The sequence below is a fragment of the Littorina saxatilis genome, linkage group LG3 (assembly GCF_037325665.1).
Source record: "Littorina saxatilis isolate snail1 linkage group LG3, US_GU_Lsax_2.0, whole genome shotgun sequence".
NCBI classification, from domain to species: Eukaryota; Metazoa; Mollusca; class Gastropoda; order Littorinimorpha; family Littorinidae; genus Littorina; species Littorina saxatilis.
Window position 1 is genome coordinate 46,761,507 of NC_090247.1, and position 17,264 is coordinate 46,778,770.

The 17,264-nt window shown below is 39.6% G+C and overlaps 1 protein-coding gene across 1 annotated transcript in view; it reads right to left on the reverse strand.

Annotated features, from left to right (window-relative positions):
- LOC138962494 (organic cation transporter protein-like) overlaps positions 1-17,264 on the reverse strand; it is a 171,152-nt gene that overhangs the window by 105,320 nt on the left and 48,568 nt on the right. The window lies entirely within an intron of this gene.

The following is a 17,264-nucleotide window of genomic DNA, read 5'->3' on the forward strand; positions in this document are numbered from 1 at the left end:
CTTACCTTGCTGTTATCAGTATTTTTGCCCTCTTTCATTACGATGCTATGATATTTCTGTGGGTCTCCACATGTGTTTGTTTATAAGGCGGAAGTGACCTCCCCTTGTACACAATAGGCCCTCAGAGGAAGCCTACGGACAGACTAGAATAGAACATGCACATAACACAGAATGTCTGCACAGCACACACACACACACAGCAATACAGCACACCGTCTTGTACCTCCTTCTGCCCTGCCGAAGTCGGGGTATCCCTTTTAATCCACCGAACAATTAATATCCACAGCCATGTGTGTCTCCTGCCTCCGAACACACACGCTACAGAGCTCGACTCGATGTGCGCAGTTTCGTATAAAAATTATTTTCCAAATTTCCCCACTGTGTTTTATAAAATAATCATATTATGAAAGCACATACATTCTTATCTTAGTTGTTATGTATTCATTGTTAGTAAACATCGGCATTATTCATGTTTTACTTTAAACGCAATCATTGTTATTTATAGATCACAGGCACCTGATGTAAGTAGGTCACACACGTGTAAATGTTGTGCCCAGTCCTTGTTTTTGTTTCTGTTATTATTTTAGTTAGCAGGTCTAGTTGAGCACGTATTAAGTATCATGTACCCACTACTAGTCATTGTGCATTTTAGTTAATGGACTGATGATGTCATTTGTATGGAGTCGACGCACGTGCGAGGATATGTATGTGTGGGAGGGGGGGGGGCGCGGGAGATGGAAGCTTGCTGTATGTTATGTAATGTATATATTGTGTGTGATACGTGGAAATGTGATACTATTTATTTGCATGTATGATACAGGTACAAATGTGATAATTGTAGGCTTATACTAGTGATTACTGTGTGTGATACATGAAATGTGATATGAATGCTGTTTTTATATGTTATACTCTTACTTTCTCCCAAGCGCAAGACAAATTCTTCCATGAAAATTGAAGCCAATAAAATTTGAGTTGAGTTGAGTTGAGTTGAGTTGATAATTAAAAGATTAATGTGTTTGAATTAACACATGAACAATGAGTCTTGACCTAGAATTTTGTTTGGCAGGCAGAGTTATTTCCCATTGTGGGACTTCTCAAAAGCTTCTGCATTTTGGAAGAAAAAGGGTGTTTTTTTATAGCCCCAAGAAATTTGCGGAACGCATGCCAGGGCAAAAGGTTGTGATGCACGTGCTACAACAGGGTCCTGGCTATGAACATCGCTCACCAGCTTGTGTTTAAAGGTTGACACGCTGACACAATTATGCCCCCACGAAGAAAACTGAGCGATTTGGATAGAGGAAGGGCTACAAGACGGTGTTGCTGCAAGGCAAGTGGCCCAGAGGCTTGCAGTGGCTCCCTCTGTCATCATCAGACTAAAACAGAGATTCCAAGCAACTGGAAGAGTGCAGGAGCGACAACGTTCTGGTCGGCCCAGAGTCACCACACAAAGAGAGGATCGCTTCATTCAGAGGCAGGCCATGCAACAAAGAATGGCTACGGCAAACAACATTAGGCAACACCTACAAGCTACCACCAACACTGTTGTTAGTGGTCAGACGATCCGAAACCGCTTACACAATTTTGGCTTGCGTGCAAGGCGTCCAGTCTGAGGAACAACCCTGACTGCTAATCACCGAGCAGCTCGCCGAGCCTGGTGCACTCAACATGTGAGGTGGCAACGTCAGCAGTGGGCTCAGGTGTTGTTTACAGATGAGTCCCGCTTTTGCTTGGAACCTGCTGATGGTCGCATCCGAGTGTGGAGGCGTCGCGGAGAGCGCTTCGCAAAAGGCGCTGTTCTGGAACGACAGCGTTTTGGCGGAGGCTCTGTGATGGTCTGGTGAGGGATCAGCACACGTCTAAGGACACCTCTGTACCATGTAGTGGGCAACTTGACCTGTGTCCGCTACCAGAATGAGATCCTGCAACCCCTGGTCGTTCCAGCCCTCCAAGCGATCGGCCCTCGTGCGATTCTTCAGAATGACAACGCACCCCCCCCCCCCCCCATCGCTCTGCAGCTGTAAACACCTTCATCCAGCAGGCCAGGGTCAACAGGATGCTGTGGCCAGCCAACAGCCCGGACCTGAACCCCATAGAGCACATGTAGGACGAGCTTTGTCGTCGGGTACAGCAACATCACCCTCCTCCTGCCAATCTGGGTCAACTGCTGCAATGGCTCCAGCAGGAGTGGAATGGAGTTCCCAGAGCATTCATATGCAACCTGATCCACTCCATGCGCCAACGATGTGTTAAATGCCTGGCACACAACGGAGGACACACGCGTTATTGACACTGATTCACATTGTTGTGAATTCCATTTTCGAGGGTTGTCACGTTTGACACACTCTAGCTAAATTGTCGCTGCCGCGTTCGATCTTTGCTTTGTTTGTCATTACTCCTTGATTGTTCGATTATATACTTTTTTTAAAATGAAAGAATTCGGTCTTGACTGTTTTGTGTGGCGTGCTTGTAAAAGAGTGATCTTTAACTTTTTTTGAAGAGTGTATGGTAGGGTCTACTCAGCTTTATAGAATGACCCATATGCCCGTTCACAAACGTTTACCAACGTGCAATAGGATATGTTGTTCATCTTTTTCCTATCTAATAAATCATCCGAATCAGCATGATATATTCATCTTATGAACAAAGTTCGAAGAAATCAGAAGAATTTGACAAATTAATTCAAAACCAATTTTCCTGTTCAGTAAATTCGGTTTGCAACAGAATGGTTAGTTAGTTAGTTAACTGTTGCTTTTTGGGTCCAGCGGACCATTTTGGCCAAATCAGGACCCCAACATTCAAGTTAAGAAATTCCCTAAGGGAAACACATGTACTGAAATTATTTTTTCTGTTTAGCAAATTTTGCAAACATCTGCATACAACATTTGCACATTTCCTATGAAGCTGAAGAGGTAATTAACAAATTTCCTAGAAATTTGAAGATTTTCACACATTTACTAATGCTAATTGTCCTAATAAATCTTTGAAAAATGACGAATACAAAATCAAAAAACAAAAAAACATTTTCGTGAATAATGAATTATTTGACAAATTTACCAAGTGTGTTTTACCGGATTAGTGAATTCATTAAAAAAAAAACGGCAAGCAAATTCAGTAAATTTACAAATTTCCTGTGAATCTGTGGAATTTGAAAAATTTCCTGTATAGTAAATTCATAAAAAAACGGCAAGCAAATTTCCTAAAATTTACAAATTTCCCAAAAACTTTAGGAAATTTACGAAATCCCCGAGTGAAGCAGAAAAATTACAAATTTACTGAAATTTTCTGGGATTTTGCATTTGTTTTGTTTTGAGAATTTACTGAAATATATATATATATACTCAACAGAAGCTACCATTCAGAGAGTGGGTTGCTTCTTAGTTGGATACCATGGGTTGACAACTCTCGCCATCAGTACCACCTGACCACTGATGAGACACAATAGTGTCGAAACTGACATGTCTGGTCTAGGTACAAATACAATGGTCCTCCTCAGGACTAGATTACCTTGCGATACGTCCCCCACAAAGGGACTTTGCTCTGTAAATCTCGGTCCCCCTTGAGGAGGGTCTGATGCTCCCAATAGGCTGTCTGTGAAGGGATACTTATTTCTCTCTCTTTCTCTGCTAAGAGATTTTAACAAATCTCGGAAGAAAGTCTCTGCTGACTTTCAATTGTTTCTTTCACAATTTCTGATGTTTTATATATACTCAGAGGCAAAAGAAACGCAAATGCTGCAGTGAAAATGGGTTACCCATGAATTTTGATGTCGAATTAATTCTTTCGGGTTAACAATATCAAGGAAACGAATTGACCGATACAAAAACCATACGGAAAAGTGTATTGGGATGAGAGCATGACGTGCCATGTTCCACTGAACACTGTTTGAAGACTGTTGAAAGTCAACAGTGTGTTGCTCCTCCCTGGGCGTTGATGACTGCGACGCACCTCCAGTACATGGAGAGGACGAGGTCATTGATTTGCTGCTGAGGGACCTGAGCCCACAACTGGGACACGGCAGCATGCAGTTCTGCTGCTGTGCGGGGTCTCCGGGCAAGGGCATTAATCCTTCTTTGCATGATGTCCCAAAAGTGTTCGATTGGGCTGAGATCCGGAGATCGAGCAGGATGAGGCAGAAGGTTCACGTTGTTGTGACGCAGGAAGTCCTGGGTAGCACGTGCAGTATGGGGACGGGCATTGTCTTGCTGAAACAGGCAGTTCTGGTACCTCTGGAAAAATGGAACCACATAGGGACGCAGGACTTGATTGATGTAGCGGTCTGCATTGACACCATTCCCACGACCTTGGCCGACGTTCTGAAAGACGACAGGCGCCACTCGCTGATTGACACCAATGGCGGCCCATATCATGACGCTGGCACCTCCCCATCGATCATGCTGCAGGATGTTATTGTTAGCAAACCGCTGTTCATGTCTTCGCCAGATCCGGACACGCCCGGTTCCAGGCAAAAGCGCTTCTCGTGCGAAAAAGAACCCTCCGCACCTAACCCTAACCCCGCAGTCCCGATGGCGCCAGTGGGCATGCTGCTGGGCCCAGGCCAGACGATCCAGGCGATGCTGAGCTGTCAAGACAGGACGTTGAGCAGGACGCCGATTTACCAGGTTCTACCCACCAAGGCGTCGGCGTACAGTTCTGGCACTGACGGGTTGTCCATGTACCCCGATTGTGTTACGGGCTGTGTTGGCGGCAGTTTCGAATGGATCTCGCTGGTGTTGATGGACAAGATGGCGATCTTGTCGGGCTGTTGTTACCCGGGGTCTGCCACGTCTTGGTAAGTCGCAGGTACTGTTAGTGGCATGAAAACGTTGCTGCAGGCGATAAACCGTGGTGACATTTACTCCAAATGCCCTAGCAACTTGTTGAACTGATTGTCCGGCATCAAGTCTTCCGATCGCCTGTTGGCGCTTCTCTGGTGATAGTCTCGGCATCGCGCCTGTGTCGCAGAAATGAATGTTGTAACAGTTTTGTGAGTACGGTACAGCTTTGCCTGAACACTCTGAACACGAAAAGCTGCTTTTCCACATTTTGTACGTGCTGAAAGTTGTCCCCATGACGGTTTGGGATCCCTGTCAACAAGACCTCGCGTGTGACCCAGATAACGGCAAACACGGTTCTGACAAGATAAGACCGCTAAAACAACACGTGCAGAACATGGTAGTATCATGTTTTTCTTTTTGTTTCAAGTCCATAAAGGTTTAATTAACGCATCCTTTATTTGCGTTTCTTTTGCCTCCGAGTTTATATATATATATATATATTATACGTTAATTGGATCTGTGATCCAAACATGGCTTTTGGTCAATCGAGATGGAAGTTTATTCCACAAGCCCGTAGGGCGAGTGGAATAAACTGCCATCGAGATTGACCAAAAGGCATGTTTGGATCACAGATCCAATTAACATATATATCTCGACATTCACTGGTCTTAGGGTTTTTGTTTTAAAAGAAGAAAGAAACTTGCTTGAACACGGACCACTTCTCCGAGCAAAATCAACAAACCTAATCACTCGCATTCCACCTCAAGGTCTCGGCCAACCAAGACTATGGCATACTCGTAACAAAGCCGCCGAATGGTACCGTAAACCAAGAATAGTGACGTAAGAGAATAGAATGTCGTCTTTTGATTTGGAACGTGACGTGTTTCAGAACTTCTTCTGGACAACTCGGATGGTCTTCTGCGTAGTGGTTGGCACGAGATTCTTTTTCTTCTTCGACAGTTCATCCTCCGATACTGTAGCAAAACGTTTCATCTTTTTTTCACTTTCGAGTATGCGGACGACTGAACTTGACCGCTAAAAAGTAGTCCTTTTGGGATCATTACGCCGAGTCTGAACATGAGGTCTGAACATTGTTTTTAGGCAGGATCTAGGTGAAAGCGAGGCTGTTCTTATCTCTGTGTACAGTCGAGAGAGAGAGAAATACATGTCGAGACATATATATATATATATATAGAATGACGTCAAGAGCGAGAATGCATAGAAATTACGTCATGAGCAAGGGAGATCATCCTTTACTCTGTGTGTGTCTCCGCCGCCTACATTCCAATGTGGAATTTTGAAAGCAGGGAGCACACTAGAGGTAATGGAAGAGGTGGGGAGGGGGGGGGGGTAAGAATTAGATCTAGAAAGAACTCTTCACAGACAGCCTACTGGAGAATCAAACCCTTTCGGAGCCGATTGCAACACTGAACAAGAATAACCCGAGGAGAGTTCTACAACCTCAATGGATTGAGAATTCACGGTAAGTGCATTTAAGGGCATTCTCATAGAGTGCTGAACCTGAGAAGGTCCATTTTTGTTTAATCAAGACTGCTCCCGATTTCGGGCTGAGAAGCTCTCATCAGGCAGTCTCTTGGCTTAAAACAGAGAAGAACTCTCAAACTTCTATGCAAAAGAGAAAACCACATTTCTGCGGTAGGCCCTCTGCATAGACGAGAATCTTTCTTTGATTCCCCTGCAACTGTCAGTGAAGAGTAAGAAAAAGAAATTTGAAGTATCAGCAGCTGCTCTTGGTTGTTGAAGCAACGAAATAGAAATTTATAATGAGAGCGCTGCTAAAAATGCCAAAATGTGCACTCGATCGCTTGTACTTTTAAAGAAAAGTTAAATATAGAATGACGTCAAGAGCGAGAATGCATAGAAATTACGTCATGAGCAAGGGAGATCATCCTTTACTCTGTGTGTGTCTCCGCATATATATATATATATATATATACATTTCCAGCAAATTTGTCAATTACCTCTTCAGATTCATAGGAAATATAGAACATATTAACCTTCAGAGGTTAGCTTCTCTTTGAAATCTCTGTCCCGTCCGATTTCCCCAATAGGGTTATTTGTGAAGGGATTCTTTTCTCTCTCTCTTTTGCTTTGCTAAGAGATTTTAAAAAAATCCCAGAAGAAAGTCTCTGCTGACTTTCAATTGTTTCTTTTACAACTTCTGATATTTTATTAATTGGTCACCGTGAAATTTGCATCGCCTTAAAAGCGATCCAATTGAAAAAGTCTTGCAGAAGACTTCTCTACCAAAGCCCTGTCATGAACAGCAGCGAAAAGTTGATCACTTTTCCTGATTCACTTCTTAAAAATTAGAACTCCTTGTATTGTTCGTGTATCCTTTTCTGGATCTAAAGGCTGGTACAGAGCATTACCTCCCTTTAAGATTTTTTTAATTCCTCTTGTTTTAACCTAATACTTGCCTGTCCCGGAGCGCTGTGCTCGGTGTGTTGGGCTTTTGTGACCCGCAGCGATGGAAGCACAGGCCAAGGTCAGTTAATCTCAACAGCTACTGTACGCAGTGCCAAGGACGATGATCGATAATTTTTCTTGCGCGTTCCCATCTCCAGTAAATGTAAACCAACACTCGGATCTGCCTTAAACTTTGGCACCTATTGCCTCAACCATTTTTTGTTTAGCATGCAAAGTCAAGATATTTTAATCTAAAACCCTGAATTAATATGAATATTTGTTTAGTTCTTTCGGAAAAGTTACGTAATACGACACGCTAAAGATACACATTCGCAAAAAGCAACACAGATTTTGGTCAGCCTATTGGTCATAAGTTCTGAAATTTCCAAAGCAAATCAATGAGAATTTGAGCATATATGGCTCTTTGAGTGAAGGACCCCCTCAAAAAAGGCCGCAAAACGTGCCTTTTTTGGCCTCTGAAACGGTTAACACCTACCGCCCTTGACAAAAGGCTACATAAAGACTAGAGAAGTACCTCTCGGGTCGTGTCGGTCGAACTCGGTCGGTCATGTGATGGGGCGCGCATGTGCAACGGTGCTTTCCGCCGACTACTCGCTTCGCTCTCTGGCATGCACGCTGGACACTGATGAGGCATGGTTTACCGCATCGACCTTGTATTGTTGTCATCTGTAGCTTTGCTAGACAAGTAAACTAGATGAACGTACGTACCTCATGTGAGTGTTGTTTATGTACGCTCGGGACACGACAGTAAGGTGCATAAAACAAAATGTTCTGAACAGGAAATTGAATGGCCTTTCCAATGGAAGTCAGAAGTGCATGTTTGGTTTATGCATATTCTAATTTTTAGCAGATTTTAAAATACGAGGCTATGGTTTTTGTAAGGTCGATTTTAGGGTTGACCTTGTTTGACAGGCTGTCACGGGATGCTTAAACAAAGTACCATCAATCGGACAAATGATATGAACAGCTGACATAATTACCTTTTCCTGCATATAAAGTTCAACTCAAATGAATTGCGTTTTAATGCTTTTCTTAGCGTGCGAAATTTGTTGCAATAATTTTGTGGCCAAGTTTAGTTGAAACAATTTCGTGTGTATGACTTCAACGATTTTGAAGTTATCTTTGTTAAAAGTCCAAAATAACGCCAAAACCGGCCATCTCAAAACGGACATCGTGATACCTCGTGTTTTGAACATGCCACAGCAAAATAACAAGAAGCACAAATGCCTTGCATTTAATTGGATTGAAGGCCTTTTTTCTTTTTTTATTTTTTTTTCTTAATTATTGAGTACTTCCAGCGGACAACTTCTCCAGAATTACCCATTCTTTTTTTTGTCTTTTTTTTTTTGTTTCTCTTTTTTTTTTTTTTTTACACTCACGAGACATGGACATTTTCTCTTTACAATGGAAATATTCCTTATATTTACTAATCAAATTTTCTACTTAATATTTGAAACTCAAAAATTACAAACACTGATCCCCGACAAGTTGTCTTTCTAAGAATACTAACACACATTTTCCCAATTAATATTACGTGATTTACAAAATTTCTCATCTTTTTACAACAACTTGTGTCTTGATAACCAAATATTATATCCTGCATCTTAATCTTAACCCTTAATCCAGCCTTTTCCTCTATCCAGTTTTCTATCTTCGTCCAAAACAACTTTACCGGTATGCACTCATAAAAAATTTTTTCAACAAAATCAACTTCCGTACAACATATACAACATCTGTTATTCTCCCGGACTTGCATTTTACATAATAAAATATTTGTTGGATATATGTTATGTAAAATTTTCCATTGCAATTCTCTTAACCTCACTTCTTTGGAAACATAGGCAAGGGTCCAAATTTCCTTATCTACTTGTACACCAAACTTCCTCAACCAAAAATTATATACACAAGGTTTTTCTACAGCAGTTTCTACACTTTTCTTTTCTATCATTTTTCGTATTTGACTTATTTTTATCATATACAGGTTACCATCAAACAATTGCTTATCCATCTGGACAATAATATGTTTATTTTCAATCCAATTAATCCATACTTTGGGTAATGCGTTTATTAATGCCCAATAATCCAATAAATTATTTGCATTATTCTTTCCAATTTGTATATATACCTCTGCTGCCGACTTCAATCTCTTTTCTTCCACTATAAACAGATCACTTACTCTTTCAATCCCAGCATTTTTCCAATACAAATAAAACAACATTTTCCCTTTATACCGAATCAAATCATTACTCCACAAAATCTGTTTATAAAAATTGTTTACGTCAATCTTATCATGTTCCATCCTAAGCTTGTAACTCAAATGTGTCCACACTGCTCTCTGCCAAAATGGGCTTCCAATCATTGTCAAATTCAATTCCTTACTCGGTTTAACATTCAAATCAAAACAACCATACCCTGAAACAACATGTCCCAGAAACCATGGTGGTATAAACGTCCAGTTTTCTCCCTTCTTTTCATACAAACGTCCAACCCATTGTAAATAAAAAGACTCTTGCATACTGTGCACATTTAACATTTTCAACCCACCTTCACTTATTTCTTTCTCCATTACTTTTCTTTTCACTTTTTCAAATGCTTTTTTATTCGAACACTTTCTCTGCCAAATAAACTTATAAAACAATCTATTTAACTCTGTCAAAACCCGATCTGGCAATCCAATCGTCTGCATCACAAATACTAACTGTGAAATAAAAAAACATTTAATTATTACAATTTTACCGTGAATCCTTAAATCTCGTCGACTCCATATCTTAATCAACTTCTTAATCTTCTGAATTCTTAATACCCAATTGAATGCCTTAAACATCGCTTATCAGCCGGGACCAAACGGCAAATCTAAATCTAGACAGATTTTCTTTTCGATAACCGAATTTTAATGAATTTGCACGCAAGATGTGTCGTCATCATGGCCAACAAAATTCAATCCAAGATTACTAAAACTCGCTTTTAAAAACTCCGGAATTGACGTCGACACATCAACCGTCTGCTGTCTTTCAAGTAATCCAGCAAAGACTGCAAAAATTTTAAAAAGCATTTTTGAAAACGACCTGAAAATGACGTCATTTCTTGCGTGCGACATAATTTTCAGTAATTCAAGGTAATTTTCTCTTAAAAACCAAATTTACATGTCAGTGATCAACTACATCTAGGGAAATTTGTGAAGAAATCTCGAACCACGAACGCGCTACTAAGTGTGAAAGTATGTCGTCACTAACATTTTGTGATCTTGCGTGCGACATAATCTTGCGTTCAACATAAAATGTCACTACCTTATTGCGTTTAATGGGAAAGCTAATTATTTGTTGTCTTAGTTTTATCTGTTTAATTATAAGCGAAATATAAATGAACTTCTAAGATGAATCTAGTTTGAGGTTAGCGAAAGGGCATTTTCTCAGACTTTAAAACAAAGTTAAAACCTTCAAACTTTACATACATTTGGGGCTAAATCTCCCCCATGCATGATAAAAGTATTGTTGACCCTTGCCAAATGTCAAGGTCACGGCTGGGTCACATGGGGATCAGAAAACGGAAGACAAACATTTGTTCAGAGATATTTGAAGCTAGAACCTTGAAACTTAAAACAACGCTTTTGCCTAATAGCACTGCAATTATCAGCCTCATTTAACGGTCTACCCCGACAAAAATATGCACAGAATAAGATGTGTCTAATTACTGAGAACAATCATTTTTTAAAGCAGAAAATGTCAAAATAAACTCGATTCTAACGTGGCGATTTTTCAAATTTCAGTTTTACTGATACAACACACAGGTTGAAATTCGGTTTCTGCCTACTTGTATTATTTCATTAATAAAACAAAATATCCGAGTGCATGCTAGCAACAAGAGAGCCAGAATTGAAGCTAACATAATTACCTTAGGTTTTAACAAGTAATTTGTTTTAATGATAGTGTTCTTTCTGAAATTGGATTACATTTGTCCTAGTTTACGTCTTTTTTTTTTTTTTTTTTTTTTTTTTTCTTTTTTTTTTTTGACCTCAGTTGCATGCAGGCTGCTTCAACCCTTCCTTGTTTTCTTCTCTCTTTTTTCTTTCCTTTTTTTTTTTTTTTTTTCTTTCTTTTTTTTTCTTTTTTTTTCTGTCTTTTTTTCTTGTAAATAGGCGGTGAGCATCCTTCTTCATTGGTCTTTTTCTTCTTTTTTTAACTCCAACATAGAGGTATATTACACTCACGAGACATGGACATTTTCTCTTTACAATGGAAATATTCCTTATATTTACAAATCAAATTTTCTACTTAATATTTGAAACTCGAAAATTACGAACACTGATCCCTGACAAGTTGTCTTTCTAAAAATACTAATACACATTTTCCCAATTAATATTACGTGATTTACAAAATTTCTCATCTTTTTACAACAATTTGTGTCTTGATAGCCAAATATTATATCCTGCATCTTAAAATTAACCCTCAATCCAGCCTTTTCCTCTATCCAGTTTTCTATCTTCGTCCAGAACAACTTTACCGGTATGCACTCATAAAAGAAATGTTCAACAAAATCAACTTCCGTCCAACAAATACAACATCTGTTATTCTCCCTGACTTGCATTTTACATAATAAAATATTTGTTGGATATATGTTATGTAAGATTTTCCATTGCAATTCTCTTAACCTCACTTCTTTGGAAACATGGGCAAGTGTCCAAATTTCCTTATCTACTTGTACATCAAACTTCCTCAACCAAAAATTATATACACAAGGTTTTTCTACAGCAGTATCTACACTTTTCTTTTCTATCATTTTTCGTATTTGGCTTATTTTTGTCATATACAGGCTACCATCAAACAATTGCTTATCCATCTGGACAATAATATGTTTATTTTCAATCCAATTAATCCATACTTTGGGTAATGCGTTTATTAATGCCCAATAATCCAATAAATTATTTGCATTATTCTTTCCAATTTGTATATATACCTCTGCTGCCGACTTCAATCTCTTTTCTTCCACTATAAACAGATCACTTACTCTTTCAATCCCAGCATTTTTCCAATACAAATAAAACAACATTTTCCCTTTATACCGAATCAAATCATTACTCCACAAAATCTGTTTATAAAAATTGTTTACGTCAATCTTATCATGTTCCATCCTAAGCTTGTAACTCAAATGTGTCCACACTGCTCTCTGCCAAAATGGGCTTCCAATCATTGTCAAATTCAATTCCTTACTCGGTTTAACATTCAAATCAAAACAACCATACCCTGAAACAACATGTCCCAGAAACCATGGTGGTATAAACGTCCAGTTTTCTCCCTTCTTTTCATACAAACGTCCAACCCATTGTAAATAAAAAGACTCTTGCATACTTTGCACATTTAACATTTTCAACCCACCTTCACTTATTTCTTTCTCCATTACTTTTCTTTTCACTTTTTCAAATGCTTTTTTATTCGAACACTTTCTCTGCCAAATAAACTTATAAAACAATCTATTTAACTCTGTCAAAACCCGATCTGGCAATCCAATCGTCTGCATCACAAATACTAACTGTGAAATAAAAAAACATTTAATTATTACAATTTTACCGTGAATCCTTAAATCTCGTCGACTCCATATCTTAATCAACTTCTTAATCTTCTGAATTCTTAATACCCAATTGAATGCCTTAAACATCGCTTATCAGCCGGGACCAAACGGCAAATCTAAATCTAGACAGATTTTCTTTTCGATAACCGAATTTTAATGAATTTGCACGCAAGATGTGTCGTCATCATGGCCAACAAAATTCAATCCAAGATTACTAAAACTCGCTTTTAAAAACTCCGGAATTGACGTCGACACATCAACCGTCTGCTGTCTTTCAAGTAATCCAGCAAAGACTGCAAAAATTTTAAAAAGCATTTTTGAAAACGACCTGAAAATGACGTCATTTCTTGCGTGCGACATAATTTTCAGTAATTCAAGGTAATTTTCTCTTAAAAACCAAATTTACATGTCAGTGATCAACTACATCTAGGGAAATTTGTGAAGAAATCTCGAACCACGAACGCGCTACTAAGTGTGAAAGTATGTCGTCACTAACATTTTGTGATCTTGCGTGCGACATAATCTTGCGTTCAACATAAAATGTCACTACCTTATTGCGTTTAATGGGAAAGCTAATTATTTGTTGTCTTAGTTTTATCTGTTTAATTATAAGCGAAATATAAATGAACTTCTAAGATGAATCTAGTTTGAGGTTAGCGAAAGGGCATTTTCTCAGACTTTAAAACAAAGTTAAAACCTTCAAACTTTACATACATTTGGGGCTAAATCTCCCCCATGCATGATAAAAGTATTGTTGACCCTTGCCAAATGTCAAGGTCACGGCTGGGTCACATGGGGATCAGAAAACGGAAGACAAACATTTGTTCAGAGATATTTGAAGCTAGAACCTTGAAACTTAAAACAACGCTTTTGCCTAATAGCACTGCAATTATCAGCCTCATTTAACGGTCTACCCCGACAAAAATATGCACAGAATAAGATGTGTCTAATTACTGAGAACAATCATTTTTTAAAGCAGAAAATGTCAAAATAAACTCGATTCTAACGTGGCGATTTTTCAAATTTCAGTTTTACTGATACAACACACAGGTTGAAATTCGGTTTCTGCCTACTTGTATTATTTCATTAATAAAACAAAATATCCGAGTGCATGCTAGCAACAAGAGAGCCAGAATTGAAGCTAACATAATTACCTTAGGTTTTAACAAGTAATTTGTTTTAATGATAGTGTTCTTTCTGAAATTGGATTACATTTGTCCTAGTTTACGTCTAATTTTCTTCTATTACTCTTTGCGTCGACTTGTCTGACGCCGAAATTAACCGTTGAAAGTGCCCAAAAATTGTATTCACATTTGGAGAAATAACCTGGCTTTTACTGACATGTCTTGGTTTGTACACTGAAGGCGTATTTTTTTGACGTTACCTTTATACATCACCCTACCCCCCTAAAACACGTGACGTGTAAAACACAAGTTCCCTCAAAATGCCTTGGGATTGAGTCTTTTGTAAGCTTTAACTGATGACAAAAGATATTATGTTTAATTGGTCAGACTTTCAACAGCCAGAAAGCACTCTGTAGTTTTGAAAAACGGCATGCGTATGACGTCACAACAGGTTGTCATGAGTATATGCACACATTAAGCCCTCGTTAAGCATTCGCGCATGCTAACAATCAAAAACAACCCCGGTAGAAGCTGTTTCAAAGCAAATAGACATGAGAACAAGTACTTCTGTGTTATAGGAGAGGCTGAAGCTTATTTTCAGCCAGGAAACTGAGAACGGTGAATGTGATTCAGACTCATTGAAGATGAAGTCATAGAACAGCAGGTGCTTCACACTGAATCAGAATTCCAACTCTCTTTGTATTCAGTGCTAGATTTTGTTGTGACAATTTAACAGAATCCAAAATGACATACGATATTTGTAATGTACTTTGACAATCACATAGGCGCTCTTTTAATTTAATATTCCTGATTTTTCTTTTATATCTCTCCTTTCTCTTCTAATGTCTCACAATTGTTTTCCTCTGTCTCTCTCTGTCCCTTTCTATCTGTGATTGTCTTTCTACACGCTATCTCTAATTAACACACACACTAACACACACGCACGCACGCACATACATACACGCACGCACGCACGCACGCACACACAAACACACACACACACACATACACACACACACACTGGTCGCCTCTCACAGAAAGTCCCGGGACCCCAACTTTTAATTCGTAGAGGGTCCATGGACACCCACTGCAGAAGTTTAGAGGGTTCTAAGGGTGCAAAAGCCGAAAGGTCACACATTAGCGTACTGTGAAGTGTCTTTTTCGTCTATTGCTTCGACGGATCTGTGTTTCTGTGTTGGTTCACCGCTGAAGTCGCCCGGTGTAACACGAAATTTTTACTCCACGAAAAATTTACTCCGGAGTACAAATTCCGTACGAAATTCTTACTCCGAGTAAATTTTTCGTACGAGAAAAGAACTCCCCAAGGCACGAAAAAATTACTCCCTCTATGAAATTTTTACTCCCTATTTTTTTTTTTACTTCCAGTAAAAATCTCGTACGCGAAAATGGGATGTGGGCGAAGGGATAATGCCAATATGTGATCTCGCACAAACGAATGTCGCGCTACCCTCCCTCCACCCCTTCCTCCACCAAGACTAACAGGGGACAAGGGTGTAAACATTTCGTACACCAGTGCCCGTATGCTTATGGGGGAAGTTCGCAAAAACTCCCGAAGTTTTGAGTGACATCGGAAGAACTTGCCGGATGTTGGATCTTGAGGACCCTGTAGATCATGATTCCGACGTGTTGTTTTCGCCTCAAGAAAGCGATAATAGCAGTGATATTGAGGAAGAAACAGTCCTGTTGTTGCTAGTATGAGTCGGCAAACTACACGTGTTAGGGTGGTACTGCATGAATCTTCGAATGTGTAGTTGCAAGGGGGGCGTGGCAGCACTGATAACAATGGATGGCTGGAGCCTCCTAATCCTTTTGGAAATGTTCATAGGTGTACAGTTGGGACTTTGTTGTGAAAATGTGACTTATATTCAATATGGATTACCTAGACATCATTTGGTGAGTGTCACAGTTTTGTTTCATTTGAGTCAGGATGCTGTGAGTGAATGCGGGATTTGCTTGTTTTTTTCTTTGTACTGTCTCCTTATTTCTGTGTAGAATTTTAACAATATTTCAGCTAATTCATAGGTTTTACACCTTGTTTGGTTATAAAATTATTTATAATACTTTCTGTTAAAAAATAACTTTTAAAAAAGCAGTGGAAAAGAAAACACACACAAAAAAACGTTAAAAAACACACATTATCCCCCTTTCACCCCCCCTTTGCTAAAACAAATCGCGTGACAAACTTATAAATAGCACGACTGAACTGGGCATCCATTTTTTAATTAGTACACAAAATTTGGTGGTGATTGGACTTAATTCAAGCTTGCTAGACAGATTTCTTTACAGTTACTGTTTTTTGGGAAGTTTCTTGGTGGCAAGCTTGGGCAGGCAGGACGTTAACGCCGTGGCAATGCTAGTCACAATAGTGTTAAAATTTCACCCCCGCTAATAGGAGGGGGTGTTTCTATGTAAATGGGCGTCTTTGTGTGCATGTGTGAGTGTGTGTTTGTGTGAGAGTGTGCGTGGGTGTGTGTGTGGGTGTGTGTGTGTGCGTGCGTGCGTGCGTGTGTAGGTGTGCGTCTGTTCATTCATTCATTCGTTTGCAGTGCACGCGCGCACATGTGTGTGTGTGTGTGGGGGTGGGGGTGGGGGGAGGGTGTGTGTTTGTGTGTGTGTGTGTGTGTGTGTGTGTGTGTGTGTATGTGTGTGTGTGTGTGTGTGCGTGCGTGTGCGTGTGTGTGAAAGTGTTTGTATGTATTTGTGCGAGTGCCTGCCTGCCTACCTGCCTGTGCGTGTGTGCGTGCGTGCGGGTATAATTGTGCGTTTGTTTGTGTGCGCGTGCGTGCGTGTGTGTGTGTGTGTGTGTGTGTTCGACGGTGTGTGTGTGTGTGTGTGTGGGGGGGGGGGGGTGGGGTGTGTGTGTGGGGTGGGGGGTGGGGGTTCACACACACACACACTATTATGAGCTGATTATTTGCGCCTCGATATTTTATTTATTTTCTTACGTTTTATGTTGTTTGTTGTGATTCACCACACCCGAGTTTCTCGAAATTGAGATAATAAAGTGTTCTATGTCTAACACACATGCACACACGCGCGTAGGATAAACAAATCCAACCTTGACTTTCAACTTTACATAAACATACATCCTGTTCACAATTAACGAGGACAAACATAATTTACTAACACCTAAGTTCAACAATTTATCTTTTGTAAAAATTTGGACACACATTTTCCCAATTAATATGAAAGTTACTGAACTTATCTTCTTTTCACTACACCTTATCTTGATTCCCCCAAAAACTTGAGTTCTGCCTTTTTAAATTGACCAGTTGCCCAAAACTTTCGCTCTAACCAAACAGTTTTACCGATACACAATCATTAAAAA